Here is a 19,922-nt window from a genome sequence, read left to right as displayed (position 1 = left end):
GCGGGTCTTTTGGAACCTGTGAGTCCCATGGCCTACTTGCCATATCCGGGTCCGTCAGCGACTCCTAGCCAGGTGCTAGATTTTCTTGCAGCCATGGACCGCCTCTTCAGACCTCCGGTTCCCTCCGGTGTGTCTTCGGGCCCCTGGTCCCAGTTGAGGGCCCTCCCTTGCTGCTGGCATCGTCGTCAGCTCCAGCCCTGGCGCCGCAGGGAACTCTGCTGGCGGCTCCGGCCACGGCGCCACCCACGGCTCCGATCCCGTCACTGCCTTTGCCCGGGTTTCCGGACAATTTTACCACTAGTTGGGACCCTAATTGGCACACGGAGCCGGACCAACGCCGTCCAGCGCCGTTCCCGGCCCCGTTCGACAATTTGTATTCCCCTGTCCCTCCCCCACTGCCGCAGCCTGTTCCACAGGCAGTGGAGGAATGGGACAACTGGGAGGAGTCTAAAGACTCTCTCGCACGGCTATGCGGGTCAGAACAGGAATGGACAGAAGAGCTAGAGGATGCCGGTGGCCTTGACCTATCCTCTGACCCTGGTTTTCTTTCTCCTGCTGTGGCCATGGAGGAGGGGGCTACATACACTGTGGTGCTCCATAGAGCAGCTGAGGCCCTTGACCTCGACCTGCCTACAGTGACCCTCAAGGCTAATCTCCTCACTGAAGTACTTCAGCCGGTGGCAAGCTCTTTGGAGCCCCTGCTGCCGTTCAATGACGCCTTAACTGACGTCTTGATGGGCACCAGGTCTAGACCAGCCACAGGAGTTCCTGTGGATAAGAAAGTAGCCAGGAGCCATCACCCGGCCTTGGGTGACCCTGCTTTTCTGTCTACACACCCAACCCTGGATAGCCTGGTCATCCAAGCCTCAACTTCCCAGAGCGCATTCCCTACCGCTCCGCCGTATAAGGAATCCAAGAAGCTGGAACAGTTCGGCAAGAAACTGTTTTCATCTGCCAGCTTAGGGATGCAGTCGGTGAACACCGCATGCCTCTTGGGCCGCTACTTCCACGCTGTGTGGGACACAGTTGCGCAGGTGTAGCCTCAGTGTCCGGAGGAGGCTCAGACAGTGCTTTCCCAAGCTGTTGCTGAGGGGAAAGATACAGCAATGTTCGCCATCAGGTGTGGACTGCACACAGCGGACTCACTGGGTAGGGCGATTTCCAAGACATTGGCCCACCGTCGCCAGTCTGGTTGTGGTCTGCTGGTTTTTCAAGGGATGTACAAAGTTCTGTTATGGACATGCCCTTTGATGGCACTCGCCTATTTGGCGATAAGGCAGATAGTGTGATGGTGCGTTTTAAGGACTCTCGGGCTACGGCCAAGTCCTTAGGTCTCTCCACCACGCGCCCTGCCACGTCTGCTTTTCGTTCCTTTCATGGTCACAGAAGGGGCGCCCAACATGCTTGTTCAGCCACAAGCCTGCGCAGAACCAACTTCAGCGCAGACCTGGTTCCCGGGACAGGGGGCCAGCGTGCGGGTCAGTCCACCTCCACTCCCGCTGCATCCGCCTCAAAGCCTTCCTAGTCCGAGCTTTGGGGCACACCCCACGCCGGTGGGTGGCAGGATTCGCCATCACCTTCCCCACTGGCGTTCCGTTACCTCAGACAGGTGGGTGCTGCAAATTGTCCGAAGGGGCTTCTCCCTCCCCTTTGAGACTGCCCCTCCAGCCATGCCACCTCCGTACCCCCCGCATGTCGGGAGACCATTTTGCGCTTCTCCAGCAAGAAGTCACGGCCCTCTTGGCCAAGCGGGCCATCGAGCGCGTTCTCGGCCAGAAGTAGAACGTGCTTGTTATTCCCACTACTTTCTGGTCCCCGAGAAGGAGAAAGGGGACCTGCGTCCCATCTTGGACCTCAGGAATGTCAACCGCTTCCTCCGGAAGGAGAAGTTCAAGATGTTGACTCAGGTCTTGGCTGCTTTCGACCCCAGAGACTAGATGGTAGTGTTAGACTTACAGGACCCATATTTTCATTCCCTGTCCTGCCGGCCCACCGGTGTTACCTGCAGTTCACAATAGGCCAAGAGCACTTTCAGTTTGCTGTGCTCTCCTTCGGCCTTACCTGTGCCCCTCAGTGTTCACGAAAGTCAGGGGTTCCAGTCTTCCCCTATCTCGACGACTGGTTATTGAAGGCGGGCTCGTCCCAGGCAGTCGTCTCCCACCTCCAGACTACGGCCGACCGCCTGCATTTGCTGGGGTTCATCAACGTGCCGAAGTCGCACCTGAGTCCCTCTCAGAAGCTCCTCTTCATCGGAGCTGTTCTGGATTCAACGCAGTTTTGGGTTTATCCTCCTTAGCAGCGAGTCCGGGATATTCCGATCTTTCAGCCTCTTTCCTGGGTTTCAGTTAGGATGACCCTCTGGCTCCTGGGCCTGATGGCCTCGTGCATCCTGCTAGTGCAACATTCCAGATGGCATATGCAGGCTCTGCAGAGGGACCTGACGTTCCAGTGGGCACAGCATCAGGGCAACCTGTCGGATCACATCCAGATCTCGGAGGGCACTGCACGACAATTGCAGTGGTGGCTCACGAATCGAGATTGGGTCAATGGCAGATCCCTCTCCCTTCCCCAACTGGAACACACAGTGGTGACGGATGCGTCCCTCCTGGGATGGGGCGGCCACATGGGAGAGGCGGAGATCAGAGGCCTCTGGTCTCCGGCGGAGTCCCGGCTCCATATCAATCTTTTGGAGCTTAGGGCAATCCAACTTGCACTGAAAGCATTCCTTCCCTCTGTCCGGGAAGGTGTAGTGCAGGTGTTCACGGACAACACCAGTGCCATGTGGTACTGCAACAAACAGGGTGGGGTGGGGTCGTGGACCCTATGTCAGAAGGCTCTCCGCCTCTGGACATGGCTGGAACATCAAGGCATTTCCTTGGTGGTTCAACACCTGGCAGGTTCTTTGAATGTCAGGGCGGACGAACTCAGCTGCATGATGGATCACGAATGGCGTCTGCATTTGGACGTGGCGCAAGGTCCATTACTGCAGTGGAGAGAACCTTGGTTAGATCTGTTCGCCACCGAAGAGAACGAGCAATGTCATCAGTTCTGTGCGTTGGAATTTCCAAAGCGGCGCTCGCTCAGCAGCGCTTTTCGTCAGGAGTGGAGCTGCGGTCTGGCTCAAAACAGGATACTGTGCCTTTAAGAGAACCTTCCAGAACTCTCTCAGTATCCCAGAATGCACAGCAGGTCCCTCTTACTTTCAGTTCTTTTTTCCAGCTCCTGCTAACAGGACCCTGGAGCATTAGCTCTTCTTTTTTTAGCTTGTTTTATTAAATTTTTGTGATAATTTTGTGTTTTTGCAGCTTCACTCGACGCCTTTGGTCTTTAGCTACATTCTGCTGTGTTTTTTTGGCAGAATTTCTGCAGTCTTCTTGTCTTGGTACTATTTTTGGTCTGACAAGTACTTTGTCTGCAGCTGCATTAAGGATCAAAGCTGAAGCTCACAGGGTTTATATTCTGTGTTTGCCTGTGTCTTTTGACACCTGTCTTCTCTGTAATTTCTTTTCTAGGAGACTTCGGCTCCCAGGTTTGGAGCAGGTGAGTTTGAAGGCATATTCAGCCTCTGGGTAAGGAGAGGGTAGGTCCTCTACCGGTCCCCATGCTGTCTCCCTACCGGTCTCCCCAGTAGGAGCACGTCTGAGCTATGACGCGGTTCCGGTCAGTGCCTCAACGTCATGGAGTGCCTCGACGTCATGGAGTGCCTCGACGTCATGGAGTGCCTCAACGTCATGGAGTGCCTCGACATCATGGAGTGCCTCAACGTCATGGAGTGCCTCGACGTGGTCATGGAGTGCCTCGACGTGGTCATGGAGTGCCTCGACGTGGTCATGGAGTGCCTCGACGTCATGGAGTGCCTCGACGTCATGGAGTGCCTCGACGTCATGGAGTGCCTCGACGTCATGGAGTGCCTCGACGTCATGGAGTGCCTCGACGTCATGGAGTGCCTCGACGTCATGGAGTGCCTCGACGTCATGGAGCAGTGATGCTCGACGTCATGGAGCAGTGATGCTCGACGTCATGGAGCAGTGATGCTCGACGTCATGGAGCAGTGATGCTCGACGTCATGGAGCAGTGATGCTCGACGTCATGGAGCAGTGATGCTCGACGTCATGGAGCAGTGATGCTCGACGTCATGGAGCAGTGATGCTCGACGTCATGGAGCAGTGATGCTCGACGTCATGGAGCAGTGATGCTCGACGTCTTGGGGCAGTGATGCTCGACGTCTTGGTGCAGTGAGGCTCGACGTCATGGTGCAGTGAGGCTCGACGTCATGGAGCAGTGAGGCTCGACGTCATGGAGCAGTGAGGCTCGACGTCATGGAGCAGTGATGCTCAGCGTCATGGAGCAGTGAGGCTCGGCGTCATGGAGCAGTGAGGCTCGACGTAGAGGAGCAGTGATGCTCCTTTTGGGGCGTTGGTCGCTTAGGCTCCGCTATCTTCCGTTAGGCCAGACGTCACCATTATGGATGTCTCGGCGTCTCGGTGCAGTGCTGCTTAATGTTGATGTACAGCAATGTCATATAGACAGTCACTGTCTTAGTGATGGTGACGTCGTAGTGAGGTCGACGTCATGGGTTACAGCCGCGGAATACTTGCCGGCGCTTGACGCCGGGTCTTGTTCCAGGCCTCGCTCAATGTTGAGCCTCTCTTCGTAGGAGGGGACTTTGTGTTCTCGGCAACGTCCACTCACGACGCCGTTCAGTTGATCAGCGTCGAGGAACCCTTCTGATGGGGAGTCTGTGGCTACTTACCACATGTAAGCGGGGGACGTTGGTCCTTTTGCTTAGTTTTGAGTATTCGCATACCTACTCAGCGTGGGTCGCCTCCTGCTCTGCCACCACTGGTGTGACCACTGGGGTTGCTTCGGAATTCTCTTGATTCCCTCTCCCACCCACCACCCCAGGGGCCTTTGGCCCCTCGGTCTGCGAACCCCCGTGCCTTGATGCCAGGGAGGCTTCTTCCATGAGTAAGGGGAGGCTCTCTCCTCCTCTTAACTGGTTGGCGGTACTTAACTTTCGTCCACTACCACCTGCCAGGAGTTTCTGGCTTCGACCGTACTCCTGACTTGGTCACAGGGGTGGCGGCGTGCAGACAGAATGCTGTGGCCCGCTGTTGCTGGGCCGTTGTGGTAAGACCCCTGTGTGGGGCTGTTTCTCCACCAAGTTGTGGTTCCCCTGCCGAGAGACAGGAGGGAAGCCTTACAAGAGATAGTCTAAAGGGCCTGATAGTTTCAGATCTAAACATCGGTGTCGGAGCGGAGATTTTCTCTCCTGCCGACCCCCAGGTATGGTGGATTTGTCCTACGTTGCCATACTTGTATTCGTCTGGCATCTCTGCAGCCTAGCGGTGTGCTTCTACTCTTCCGTTCTTTGGGCACCCCTTGGGCTGCCATGAGGGTAGTGAGTGGCCTGCATGAAAATCGGAGATTTTTGAAGGCTGTAGGTTTGGGGCATGGAGAATAGCTTAAGGCCTTCCGCCCTTTTCTAGCGGCGTCTTTTCCTCCCAGAATTTGTCTGTGGTCCCGGGCCGCCATTTAATAATTCACAAGTATATTGTGCGCGTATACGCGGGAGAGTTTGATGCTCCTCAGTGAACAAAGGCCGGCCGGGTCTAGACAGTCTTCGTGGTCAGCCCTCCTCCAGCAATTCCACCGGTTCACTCGCAGTTCTGGCTGCGCGAGTTCTGAGCAGAGGCCGTTACCCTGTTTGGAAACAGGGAGAAAATACGTCTTTCGGTCTCTCAGAGAAGGTCTGTAGTCATGGTGCTTTCGGGGGCGAGAGAAGGACCAGATCGAGTTCAGGCCCATTCTGGTTTTGCGTTAAGCAAACCGAGGGTTGTGGTCTTTGTGACGGATTTATCCTAAGCTACAAAGAGGAGGATGGCTGTGCACTATAGGCCTTCAGGATGCGTACCTCCAGGTGCCCATTCCTTGGAAACATCGGAAATTCCTGCGCTTCCACGTCGGCACCAATCATTATTAGTACACCGTACTACCGTGTGGATTGAAGTCTGCACCCAGGACTTTTTCGACATGCATGGCTGTGATAGCAGCGCACCTGAGACAGAACAAGGTGTTTGTCTACCCATACCTGGAAGACTAGTTGCTCTAAGCCTCCAACTTCCGGAAGCATGATTGCACTTCAACAGGACGACTGTCCTGCTGGACCGTCTGGGGTTGCACATAGATCTGTCCAAGTCTGTCCAGGTACAGTGCCTGCAGTACTCGGGAGCCTCCAATACGATGTCGGCTAGCATGTCTCCCTCGGAGGAGAGACGCTTATCCATCCTTTGGAAGGCTCAAGCTCTCTTAGCTGCTCCATCTACAACAGTGAGGACGATGTCTTCTCGACGGGGATCGATGGCCTCTTGTACCTTCCTCACTCCGCATGCGCGCCTACACATGTGGCCGCTACAGGACGGTTTGGAGGACCACTGGAACCAGAAGTAAGGGGGTTGGGATGACCGGATTCAGTTATTTCTTCACGCCCAACTGTCCCTGAGATGGTGGTGGTCAGCAGAGAATATCCTCAGAGGGGTTCCTTTCCACAGGGACTTCCCGACTTGGACTATCGTTACGGATGCGTCTCCCCTGGGCTGGGAACGCATTCAGACCATCTACAGATCCAGGGAGCGTGGTCTCCGACAGAGTCCACGTCGCACATCAGTTTCCTGGAATTCAGAGCTATTCACTTGGCACGGAAGGCCTTTCATCTGTCCTTCCAGACTGCCTCCTTGCTTGTGCGGTCGGACAATACGACCACGATGTTTTACCTCGACAAGCAGGGGGGTGCGAGATCACGCACACTGTCACAGGAAGCACAGGCGATCTGGCACTGGCTGTTATCCAGAGGAGTGACGATAACAGAGTCTCATCTGACAGGTGTGCAGAATGTTCAGGCGGACGCGCTGAGCGGATCTATTCAGGAAAGCCACGAATGGGTCATGAACGACGAAGTACTAGGAGAAGTCTCCGCAAGGTGGGGGACTCCAGGCGTAGATCTGTTCGCCACCGCCGAAAACAGCAAATGCCAAGACTTCGCCTCCAGGTACAGCCAGCAGGGGACGCTGGGGAATGCGCTACGGATTGACTGGTCGAACAGCTTTCTGTGCGTTTTTCCGCCCATTCCCCTGATTCCGGCGGTGCTCATCAAGCTGTCCCAGTACAGGGCACGGATGATCCTGTTGGCCCCGGAATGGCCCAGGCAGTGGTGGTTCACGGACCTGCTTCACTGGCCTCTCCTTCCGCACATACGGCTGCAGTGCAGGCCGGACCTTCTCACGAAGTTCGGGGGGCAGATGTTGCACCCCAACCTCTCGTCTTTGAGTTTGGCGGCATGGCTCCTGAGAGAGTGCAGTATGGCCATTTGAATCTACCATGAGATTGTATGGACATACTGAAGGAGGCTAAGCGACCTTCCACTAGGACTTCCTATGCTTACAAGTGGAAGGGATTCTGCATCTGGTGCAAGTCCAAGAACTATGATCCAATGACGTGTAAGAAAGATGTCATCCTTCCGTATCTTCTATATTTGGCGCAGTCTGGCCTTAAGGTTCATTCCATTAAGGTTCATCTTGCTGCGCTGACTGCCGACAGGAAATGCCCTTCACAGACTTCCTTCTTGCAGATCCCTGTGATCATGGACTTTTTGGAAGGCTTGAAGAAAGTGTTCCCTCCTGTCCGGCTTCCTTCGCCTTCATGGGACTCGTATGGTGCTGTCCAGATTGATGGAGGAGTTTTTGGAACCTATTCATAAGGCTTTGTTGCAGCACCTGTCCTGGAAGGCTGCGTTCCTCGTGGCCATCACATCGGCCCGCAGGGTGAGTGGAATTCAGGCGTTGTGTTGCCAAGAACCTTATGCTGTATTTCATGCTGCTAAGGTTGTTCTGCGTACTCTCCTTATCTTTCTTCCTAAAGTTATCTCTGATTTCCATGTTAACCAGACCATAACTTTACCTACGTTTTTTCAGAATCCTTCGTCTCCAGTGGAAAGGCCTCTGCATTCCCTGGATGTTAGGAGGGTGTTGAAATTTTAGCTGGATAGATCCAAAGATATTCGTAGGTCAGACCAATTGTTTACTAATTATGGATCAGTCAGGACCGGACTTGCTACCTCATAACAGTCCACCTTGAGGTGGATTGTGTCCTGTATGCAATTGTGTTACCAGAAAGCTAATAAGACCTTAGGGGGTAAACCTAAGGCTCATTCCACCAGGGGCAACGCTGCCACTTCTGCTTTGCTTCGTAATGTTCCTATTGCAGAAATCTGCAAGGCGGCCACTTGGAAGTCGGTCCATACCTTGATAAGCATTACTGTCTGGTCACTGATGCCAGGACAGTCGCTCAGGTTGGGCAGGCTTTGCTGCGAAATCTGTTCGCACAGTAGTGGTGTTAATTCTATTCTCTCCACCGCCGCTTTGATGTGGGGATGGGCTTGCCATTCTATTCACTAGATTATGACTATACACAGAGATCCCCTACTACAGAAGGAGTAGTTTCTGTCCTGTAACTCCAGTTCTGTAGTAGGGGTATCTCTGTTATAGTCATAAGCGCCCGCCCTCCTTCCCGGTGGAGAAAGATATTATGTACGGAATGCTACAGGTCTGGCGTGTTACGCCTTCAAAAAGAACTGAAAGTAAGAGGGACCTGCTGTGCATTCTGCGATACTGAGAGAGTTCTGGAAGGTTCTTTTAAAGGCACAGTATCCTGTTTTGAGCCACATAATGGCAGCCTATGGGGCTTGTCTGTCCATTCCTTCCTTTCTATCATTCCAGAGGGTTTTGCTGAAAAAGAAAAGTTTTTCTCTGTGGAGAATTCTGGACAGGCTGTGCTGTTGTGGGTTTTTGGTGGAATTTCTAGTAGAAGTACTGGACAGTGTAGCCTGCGGATATAGGCTGCATTATCTGTCTTTAAATTCTCTCTTAAGTGTCTGTGCAGTTCTGCATTTTTTGACAACTCAAGAGATTATTTTTGATTGCTCCAGGGTCCACGCACATGGGCGGGACTATTCACTATATTATGACTATAACAGAGATACCCCTACTATAGAACTGGAGTTACCGGACAGAAACTACTCCTTATGAGGGTGCTGGGGAAGGTTGGTCATGAGTATGATAGGGAAACATCAGTCATGATATCATAGCATGCCACAAAGCACATTAGGTATAAAGCAACATGAACCCTGCATGCTAGAACACTGCGCAGGGTGCTCAGGAGGGGATCATGACACCTTGGAGTCTAAGGCAAGTGGTGCAATGTAGTCTGGAATGGGGTTGCAGAAGTTGAAGCACGGGTCTTGCGATCGATATGTGAGGGTGCATCTGATGGCTGTTTTGTCATCGGTGCGGAGCTTGAAGTTGAGATGTTCCAAGGGGGTGGTGGTGTTTTCGGTGGTGGTGGTACACTGTATGGCCTCTTTGTGGATGATGGCTGTTCCTCCTCATGAATGGTTGATGTACTCTTGGTGAGTGATTTTATATCCATCAGGAATCACTGTGGCAATGTCTGGGAGAATGTGGGGTTGAGCCAGGTCTTGGTGAGGAAGACGGTGTTGGGTACGTGGATGGTGATGAGGCCCCATAATTTGGTGGAATACTTGCGCATGGAGGGTTGAGTTGTAGGCAGTGGAGTCGGTGTGTTGTTTCTGGCATAGTGTGATGAGAGATCGGTGAGTTGTTTTGTGATGTGGTGGTGGTTGTCCTGGTGCAGGAGAAGTGGCATCTGGTGCAGGAGAACAGTACTAAAGTAAGATGCGGTGTGGCAGCAGCTTTTACTGTGTGGTCCGGTGTTCAGGGCATAGAGGGTGGTGGTATCCTATCTGTGGGTGGGCTGAGGACCAGGGGTCCTGGTGTGGGCTCAGTCCAGGCACGATGGGCACAGATGGACTTGCCTATGGTGTGCCTTCGGCACGCCGATGGCAGCTCCGTACTGTGGCCTCCATTGAGTGGGTCCTGGAAGGAGGGAGGGGTGCTGGGAGGTAATGGGCGGGGCTAAGTGAGAGAGCAGCAATCTGGAGAGGGCTTGGTGGTAGACTGGATACCAGGCAGGAGAAGAAAGAGTGAGATCAATCAGTCACTCAATCAACCAATTTGGATTTGTAGCGCACAGCTAATCACCCATGAGGTATATCCATTCACTAAGAGCACTGATGCAGGGAGGCTCCATTGAACAGCCAGGTCTTGAGTTCTTTTCTGACTTCCTAGAGAGGATGAGGTCTGGAGGGAGGTTGTTCCAGGACTTTGCAGGAGGTAGGAGAAGAAACATCCTCCACTGTTATGACGACTGATGCAGGTGTGTGGGCGAGGCAGAGAAAGGCAGAGCGCAGGTGTCTGGAGGGAAGGTGGAAATGCAGTTGGTGGTTGATATAAGCTGGTGCCTGGCAGTGGAGGACTTTGAAGGTGTAGATCAACATCTCAAGCTGGCATATCTTCTGAATGGGGAGCCAGTGGAGCTTCTTGAGGTAGGGGGTGATGTGGCTCCATTTAGGGAGGTCTAGGATACGTCTAGCTTCTGACTTCTGTATTGTTTTCAGTCTCTTGAGGAGGTGTGAGGTGATTCCTATGTAGAGTGTGTTTCAGTAGTGCAATGGCCAGTGACAAGGGCTTGTGTGACCTTCTGTTTGTTGATAGTGGGGAGCCACTTGAAGATCTTACGGAGCATGCGAAGTGTGAGGTATCAGGTGGATGAAACAGCGTTGATCTGTCCATCATGGTGAGCTTTCTATCCAGGACGATGCCAAGGTTGCAGGCATGGGTGGTAAGGGTGTGTGAGGGTCCTGGTTCAGAAGACCACCAGGCTTCATTGAATTGGGAGGTGTTGCTCCTGAAGATCAGCACTTGTGTCTTGTCTGTTAAGTTTTAGGCAGTTGTCTCTCATCCAGTTGGCGATGCGCGTCATGCACCTGCGGAAGCTGGTCAGTGTTGTGGAGGAGTCTTCTCATAGCTGGGTAACGTCATTGTTGGACATGATGTTCAGTTCATGCAATCTGACAACATTAGCCAAAGGGAGTCATGTAGGTGTTGAATAGGGTAGGGCTGAGGGATGAACCTTGAAGGATGAAGGAACGAGCAGAGAAATGCTAGGCTGGCAACGCAGTTGGCAAAGGACAGAGCTGGATCAAGGACCTGCTCCTCCCGGCTGCACAGTCCTTCTGCTCATCAGCGAGTGAATCGATAATGTCCATTTGGCTAGAATTTGCTAAGCTCCGGTGGGATTCTTCCTGCTATAAGGTAGAAAATTTTGATTAACGTATTCTTGACCGTGTCACTGTGGACCAGGTGCTATTTTACGCCACTTACCCTTTATTATTTACAAAGTTTTATATAGCGCTGGCTAGACCCGGAGGTATTAGAGCGCTTTACATGAGGATCAGTGAGTTACATGTTACATAACTTATTTTATTTGGAAAGTTTTATATAGCGCTGGCTTGGGTGAAAATATATTTCTATATTGCTTTTAATGGTTGTATCAATTTTTCTACATGTTTCATTTTTATTATTGAAACTCTTTCATTTTATTTAAATTGTGGAGATTATAAATGATTGTGTTCTATTGCTGAACATCCGTATAGTGGTTTGTTTGACATGTCATACTTGGTTTCTCTGGACACTGCCTTGATGCCCTGGCTTGCTACAGAAGGCTTTCAAAGATACTCTTACTGAAAGTTCTTCACTTCTGACAAGAGGTTTGACAGAGAGGGAGGTCACTCACAGCTCACATCAAGATTGGGGCAATTGCCTAAGCTGAGATTCCTGTCAGTATGGCATCCACTGCTGGCATAAGGGTGGATCTTCTTGGCGTCCTTGAACGGTAAACTGGGATCTAGCAGTTCTTTCACTTTTTTCTCCAGAAATCGGAGCACCGTTTCAAGTGATCTTTGTTACGATGTTTCAAAAACCTTTAGCAACCATGTTTCCACTGTTCATTCTATCCCAGTGGATCCTAATCGAGTGCCAAGCTTCTTGATGCGCACTTCCTTTGATGTTCTTTATTCCTGGTCACAGAAACTGTTGAGTTTTAAGACTATGATCAGGGTTTCAGTTCCATCTGGCAGCAATGAGGTGGAGTTACACGCTCTTCGTGAAGATCCTCCTTTCATGGCAAAGCTATTAAGAGATAAACCATATTTTCTTCCTATAGAGGTGACTGAGCTTCATTGTAGTAAAGGTATCCAGCTTCTTGCTTTTCCTGACTCCTCATTTTTCTAATGACAAGGAGAGACTTTACTATTTAGACTGCATACATGACATATACCCCTAAGTAATTTCTTCTTATAACTTTGGTGTGAAGAGGCAGTATTATTTGCTCTTTTGAGGGCAAAATGAAAGGTTTCCAAACAGATAGGGGCATATTCACAAGCCCCTATCGCCACCACAACGTCACTTTCTGTGTCGTTGTGGTGGCGATAGGGGCCTCGCCTTATTCACAAGGCAGTGCTAAGCCACTTAACGTGGCTTAACGCTGCCTTGTGAATAGGCCCCCTTTCGCGCTGAGTTGAGTGTGCCAGGGGCGTGCAGTGGGTGCTTTGGTGGGCGTTCCAACACAACACCCATTGATATTTATGCTGCCACTTATTTACAAGGGTAGCGTAAATAGGAGCTAATGCCAAACTTAAGACCAGGAAAACCCTGGTCTTAAGTTGGCGATACGAGGAGAAATGCTTTATTTCTCCCCGTGTTTGCATTTTCCGTGTGTGCTGCCTTGTGCAGCACATATGGAAAATGCAAAATACCATGGTTTGTTTATGTACAGGAAGGTGTCCCTTCCTGTACATAAACAAACCTTTTTTTAAATGCCGTTTGTAACTTACATGTGTGCTGCATGAAGCAGCACACATGTAAGTTACAAACTGGCATTTTAGGTTTGTTTATGTGCAGGAAGGGACACCTTCCTGTACATAAACAAACTCCCTGCTTGCAGACACCCTTGCACTCTGGTGCAAGGGTGCTTGCGTTGGCTCTAAGTTGTGAAACTTGGCGCCATTGCAGGGAGAAACGCCAGGCTGCACCATATCCTTGTGAATATTGTGCAGCCTTGCTTTTCCGAAGTGGCGGAGAGAGGATTTAAGCCAAGATGGCTAACGTCTCTCTCCGCCACTTCCTTGTGAATATCCCCATAGTTTTATTTATTTATTTGAGTTTTATATAGCGCTGGCTAGAACTGGAGGTATCAGAGCGCTTTGCATGAAGATCAGAGTTAAAGGCTAACATGTTACATTTGTTCAAGAGCAATCAATACATAGGAAACAAAGGAAAGAGAAGAGTTACATATAATTCGTTACGGGAAGGGGAGAGATGGGAGAAAAGGGAGACGGGGAGAAACTGTGCCCAATGTCTGGCTGGGTAGGTGGCCGCCGAGGGGATGAACCAGTGCCGATCTCCTCAATAGCTGAACTGACCAGCTCCACCGGGCGTTGGACAAAATTCTCGGACTCCGCTGTCAGGATAGTGATTGGGTGAACTCAGAGAATGTCAGAGTAGCGCAGGGTGGGGTTGGGGGGGTAGGAAACCATGGTCCAAATGAAATCCAGATGCCATCTTGAAGTCAGGCATTGTCCTGGTAGGGTTCTGTACGGAAAAGTTTGGCTTGGTCATGGTGCACAGTGATGGATCCCCAGCTCCGAACAGAAGCAGTCTTTCCAGTTTGATGTTCAGCCATGAGACTGCCTCCAGAGCCCGGGTCCGCCTGATCTCCGCCATTATAAGGTAAGGCAAAGATTGTGTTATTCTTAAGGAGCACTCTCAGAGCTGCCAAAGGCCGTCACTCCCCCGTTAGCCACCAGAAAAGTGTTCTCCTTACTAGTTGTGGGGTTCTGGGTACTCTTCGGGGATCTGCTACAGGATGGTTCCAGCCATCACAAGGACAGCCACCATTTTGAGGTCAGGCATCATCCTGCCAGGCATCCCAGGAGAAATATCACGTCCGGACAGTTATTTGGAGACCGTGGTGCTGCTTTCTCCCGCTTAACCCGTCCACTCACCCTTGACACAGGCCGCCTCTTCCTCACTTTCAGGCATGGGTTATAGCGCTCTGGAGCCTCCGCGATCTCGCCAGCCACGGGGATCAAGGTTATTAAAGCGCCGTCGTTCTGCACATTAGTCCACTCTACAAGGTTTTCCGTGGTGGTTGCAAGTAGGGGTTTAGGAGCTCAAGGATCTTTCAGCTCTCCGAGTGAATTCTGGAGTCAGCATCTCAGAGACCCAGGTCCTTTCTGGGATGTCACCATTTTACAGGGCTCCGACGTTGATCCACCAGGGCCGCTCGGGAGACTAAAACCTCAGCTTCTACCACTGAGTGGGGCTCAAGCGTGCCATCTCCGTGTTCGCGGCCACTTAATCTGCATCAGGGCAATTTGGGGCGATCTTTGAAGTGGGTTAGAGCCGGGAAGAAAATCCCTATCCAGGGATCTCCCATCCAGAGCTCCTGACATGTCAGCCATCTTGTCAGCCAATCGTTCCTTGCTAGAGAGTGACGTGTAGCGTGAAGGGTCATGTGCTGGCATAAAAGACACCCAAATGCATTGTGATGCATCCTCTGAGGAGTAAAGATGCTTCTTTAGACCTTTAAGCAATCTGCTCATTTTAGATATATACTATAAAGAAATGTTTTCTTCTGATTACTTAGGGGCATATTCTCAAGGAGTTATCGCCGTGTTAACTGCATTTTATTTCAGCCTAAGTGACGATAAATACATTGCCCTCTTCACAAGCAGGTGCAAACAGCCCATATCACCAGTTAACCTGTGATTGCAGCCGCAAAAAACATCGCCACAGATGACCCCTGCAACTATCGCTAATGAGATGCAGAGTAGGCGTTCCTGTGCCAAAGGCCGCGACAACACCACTCTGCAACATTCTCAACGACCAGCCAGATCGGCGATAAGAACCCAAAACAGGTGATAAGGCACGTTAGCAGCAGGAAAATAACACCTGCTGTGACCGGGTGTAAAGTCGGATGACAGCCTGCACCAGAAAAGGGAGCCCAGCCCAGAGCTACACCTGAAGGGTAAAAGATTCCATTGAGCCAACGATCATGCAGCTGGGAGCCCTAACCGAGCTACAACATCCACCACCACCACCCCAGGACCTCCCCTCCCCGAGCACCCACCCACCCCAGGCAAACACAAGCCACATCAACTACACAAAACATGTACCAAGTAAACATGTACTAAGTAATCTGCCTGATGTCGCACAATCACATTTGGTGACATGCATGGGTCGTCACAAAAATGAGCATCACACATTCACCTTTGAATTAACAATCGAAAATGTATTCCAATAAACACAGAACAAAAATGAAGACACATGGCGGCTCTCCTTGGGACAATCTGTAGGTCACAGCCTGCAAGACAAAAATCCAGATGAGAAGGTGTGACTTGTGCTCATCAAAGGACAGATAAAGAGCGAAGGAGAGAGAGATACAGAGCGAGAGAAAGAGAGGGAGAGAGAGAAAGATGGACGGAGGGGGGGAGAGAGAAAGACGGACAGAGAGGGGGAGAGAGAAAGACGGACAGAGGTGGAAGAGAGAGGAAGACGGACAGAGGGGGAGAGAGAGAAAGTCGGACAGAGAGGGAGAGAAACACACATAACAGAAGAGATGGACAGGGAGAGAGAGTGCCGACACTGCACTCCCAGGCCTCACTGCTCACCTGCTGACACCGGTGTGTCTCCAACCACATGCCGGTATGTAGTGCAGTTCACCAGGTCCCACATCTGAAACAGATCCGTCATCTGAAACAGAGTCCAGATACATGAATGGCAAAGTACCTACAATTGCAAATAACATCATCGCCAGTCTGCCCCTGCGCACCCAGGCAGCTGCACCACAGCCCCTCCTGCCACACAGCAGGGCTTGCCCGCCCCTGTGCACCTAGACAGCTGCACCCAGCCCCTCCCGTCGCCCAGCGGTGCATGCCCCCCCCTGCGCACCCAGGCCTCACTGCTAACCTTCCTCCACTGGTGTGTCGCAATGAGGGCCCACCCAGTGCCAGTGCAAGCCCCAAACCCGGGGCCCGCGAACATGGCACCCTCCACATCATGCAGCCCCGCTTTGCAGGCCTTCAGGTCTCACATTTGATTCTGGGCCTTCATTTCGCCATGACAGAGGACACACCAGTGCACCCGGCATCATTGCAGGCTGCACACCAGCTCAGACCTTGAGGTGCCACTAACTCTGTGATCCTGGAGGTGACGCCACATGCCCGCTGGCTCTGGCCTACTCTGCAGTCCAGCAGGGCACACAAATACTGAGCAGTCCGGACCACCGAGACGGAGCATCATCGCAGGCTGCACACCTGCTCAGCACTTAAGGTGTCCCTACCTCAGTGCACTGAAAATCACTGTCCCGTGGCGGTGTGCCTGTGCCGGCCGCAGTGTATCCGGTGCCACCAAGTCTGTGCCCCACAAGTCATGGACCCTGTATTATTGGGTATCGTGGTGCGGACGCCATCATGTCACCTCCTGGCCGGGGGAATGTTATGTTGCAGGGCCCTGGGCTCTCATTCCTAGATGAACACCACACGGATACACCCAGAGAGAGGTTGGAAATGGCATCGAGCACATACGCCTGGCCCTTTTTATTGGCAGGGTCACATGTCCTGTGACGTGTGTGCTGGATGGGTGTGGTGTGGGTGTACACCAGCCATGAGGGAGTGGCTGTGGCATGCTGACAACTAGACCTGTGATCAGCAGATCACAACAGGGTAGACCTGGGACATGTAGCGTTGCCGTCCCCCCCGTGAGCGTAAGCAGAGTGGGTTGGCCTGGCGTATGCCAGTCCAGCGTAAGGGTTTGCACAATGACCCTGGGGCTCTAGGCGTGGTTCCATACTGGGCCGGACAAGGAAGTAACTAATGCGTGTGTTCCTGTTGTTGTGTCTGCGCCACCCGGACCGCATTCGGCAATGTGTCACCCAGTGACCTAAGTTCTATGACATAAGCCACAGGGACGTAAGAGGAATTCACTGAGCCTACATTCATCCATACTTCTATACTTGAAAGACCATAGACATGACACATCTGTATGTTAGGAATGTTTAATGAACATTCAGTGTAGGGTTGCATCTGGAGCAGTACCGGGCCATGCAAACCCCCCGTGGAGGGCCAGCCAGAGTCCTTCAGGGAATGACAAGTCCAAAGGAAGAGACAGAGTTCAATCCGCAGTCTGATTGCTGTGTCATTGGCGATCAAACAGAATATGGCAGTCCATGTCGAGATCCAAGGTGAGTGTTGCAGAGTGCATCGGGGGACAGTGGAAGGTGATGAAGTAGAGAGCAGAACCAAGCAGAAACTGGCCATATGGCGGACAATGCTACTGCGTCCTTCGTACCACAAAAGCAGGTTCATCCGCATCTTCGTCCACTGCTGTTGCATGTGCCTCACGTGTGGGTGGTGGTGTTCTGTCTCCTGCACTGTGTGGCAGTCATACCTCAGGGGCCGGAGGTGGAATGTCTGCCACACTGTGTGGCACTAGACTTTTATAAAGTGAAGCCTATGGTACCAATTCTCTACATCTATTGCTCAGACAGATACCATGAATTAGCTGTCTTCAATTTTTTAACCAATAAATCCAGAATTAATTAAAACATCAGTCTATCTGGCTTCATCCAATCGCTATCTAATCACTTCAATAAATCAAATACAAGAACATTTGGTTTCTTTCAACTTCCTTTAGTCAACCAGTTTTTTGCAGAAAACATAAATTTTTCTCATATTGTATTTATCGTTTTTTTATATTTACTTCACCATTTATTTTTTCCACACATATATATATATATATACGTTCAACTCATAATTTTCATTTGTTTTTTACATATATATATATACATTCAACTCATAATTTTGAATCTATATAAATTTTTACACATTATACATACTATTTACAGTAAAAAAACATAAAAACAACATTCAAAAAACACTTTTTTCAGTGCCCACTTGTTCATAACAAAGGAAAGGTATAGAACATATTTATCAACCTTATTCCTTTTTCTTGGTCATCACTAGGTTCAAACAAAAAGAAGCCTGGGAAGAAATAGCCCTTTATACTTCCCTCTCAAATTGCGGCTCTTAAAAAACCAATTGATTTAGTTCTTTCAGTGATGCCATCATAAACTAAAGTCGACACGTTTCAGCCTATATTGTTTTAGGCCTCCTCAGGACTTGGGCAGCAACCAAATATTTTCTACAAAAATACAAAAAACATGAGACACCATATATTACATGTTTCTAATTAACAAGACTTAAATCACAAGACATATTACACCAATTTTTTAATCCGAAATATACAGAGTATTATTCAAAATATTATTTAACCAAACCCTCGAGGAAGAGAGGCAACAAATTATCACCCAACTAAGAGTAAAAAAAGTGAATTACTACACAAAAGCACTACAAAAAAGCAGTACACAAAAGCAAGGCAAAACACCTTGAGCATCAAGTTGTTAGCTTACCTAATCACCTTATTGCTCCAACTTAATAAAAAGCACTGTGCTCAGTGCAAGAAAGAGTAATTGGTAAAGTGCCCACTTTACTATAGTGAGTTGGAATTACTTGCGACTCCCCAAGGGGTTAAGGGTACATTACAAATACCTCCAAGGGTGCCACGATGGCTCACCAAGCAACACCGGACACTCTGCACAGCCTGCCCAGCAGGGCTAGGCTGCTTGCTTAAAATACGCCCCTTCTCCGAATTTCCTCGGCGACGTGCAACACAATTCAGCTTTCTATTAAAACACAAGCAAAGTGCAATGTCCTCCATCAATATTAGGCGATTAACAAAGCGGACTGTCCATTAATTCAACCTTCGCTATACGATTTCCGTTACCCACCTTAGATTCTAATCCTCGTATTTCTAACTACCCTTCTGTAGTTGGTGTGAAGCGCTCCGTAGGCAAGTAACAGCGTTCTATGTTCTATGCGCACACAACGAGTGCTCCGAGATTTAAAAGGGAAGGGAACTCTCCGTATGTCACCGCGCGTAAGCAAAACGCGATGTGTGCTCGGGGGCTAGCGTAATAAAAAACGGACTCCTCACTCTACAGCACTCTGGGACTGTCGAAATCAAGGAAGGACTTCTCAGGGTCCTACGCTCGTCCTTAACTGGAAACAAAGTACAGACTATAAATCTCTTGGAGCAGGCAGTCGGCATCGTTTTTTTTAAAAACAAACTTTTACCATTCTACCAAATGTCACAATAGTAAAGTATAATTAGTAAGTGAAATTAAAGTTATGGAGTATCTTAGGCGGCAGAGAGCTACATGGTAAATCAGGCCATCGAGGGACCTTAAAATTGAACCCTACTTGCTCTAAATAGGGGGACAAAATTAAAATACCATCTCTAAACAGTAGGTTATTAGAAAAGTCTATATATGTGACTTAACACCTTATATCCCAATTATGTTGCCTCACCTCGTACAATCTATGAATTCGATGAAAATTAAGTAAATATAGACTCATATTGTGATAACAGTTTTCTATGATAACAAAGTCACCATTATTTATAACAGCAACGCCCAGATCTGATCCCTGTCATTTAGACCAGTTTTTGACGTTTGATACTTTTCTATCATCCTAGCATCTAGATGATGGAGTTTATTTTCACTTTCTCCCTTTTGTAAAGTACTGACACTACATAGTACTGTCCAATGTTATGTTATGTTATGTTATGTTAAATGGGACTTTTATAGCGCAACGGCTACTCCAAAGGAGTGTCCCGGCGCTTTTGTGCTCCAGACCAAAGAAAGAGCTGGAAAACATAACAGTAAAAAGAGCAGGGGCCTAAAGAGGGGGCAGATTATCCAGTGAACAGCCAGGTTTTTAAGTCTTTTCTGAAGGCAAGCAGGTTAGCGGTGTTTCGCAAGGACACCGGTAAGGAATTCCATAGCTGCGGAGCAAGAAAGCTAAAGGACCGGCCGCCTAGCCGAGCCCT

Source organism: Lissotriton vulgaris, chromosome 6 (genome assembly GCF_964263255.1).
Source record: "Lissotriton vulgaris chromosome 6, aLisVul1.2, whole genome shotgun sequence".
Taxonomy (NCBI): domain Eukaryota; kingdom Metazoa; phylum Chordata; class Amphibia; order Caudata; family Salamandridae; genus Lissotriton; species Lissotriton vulgaris.
This window is presented reverse-complemented; position numbering follows the sequence as displayed.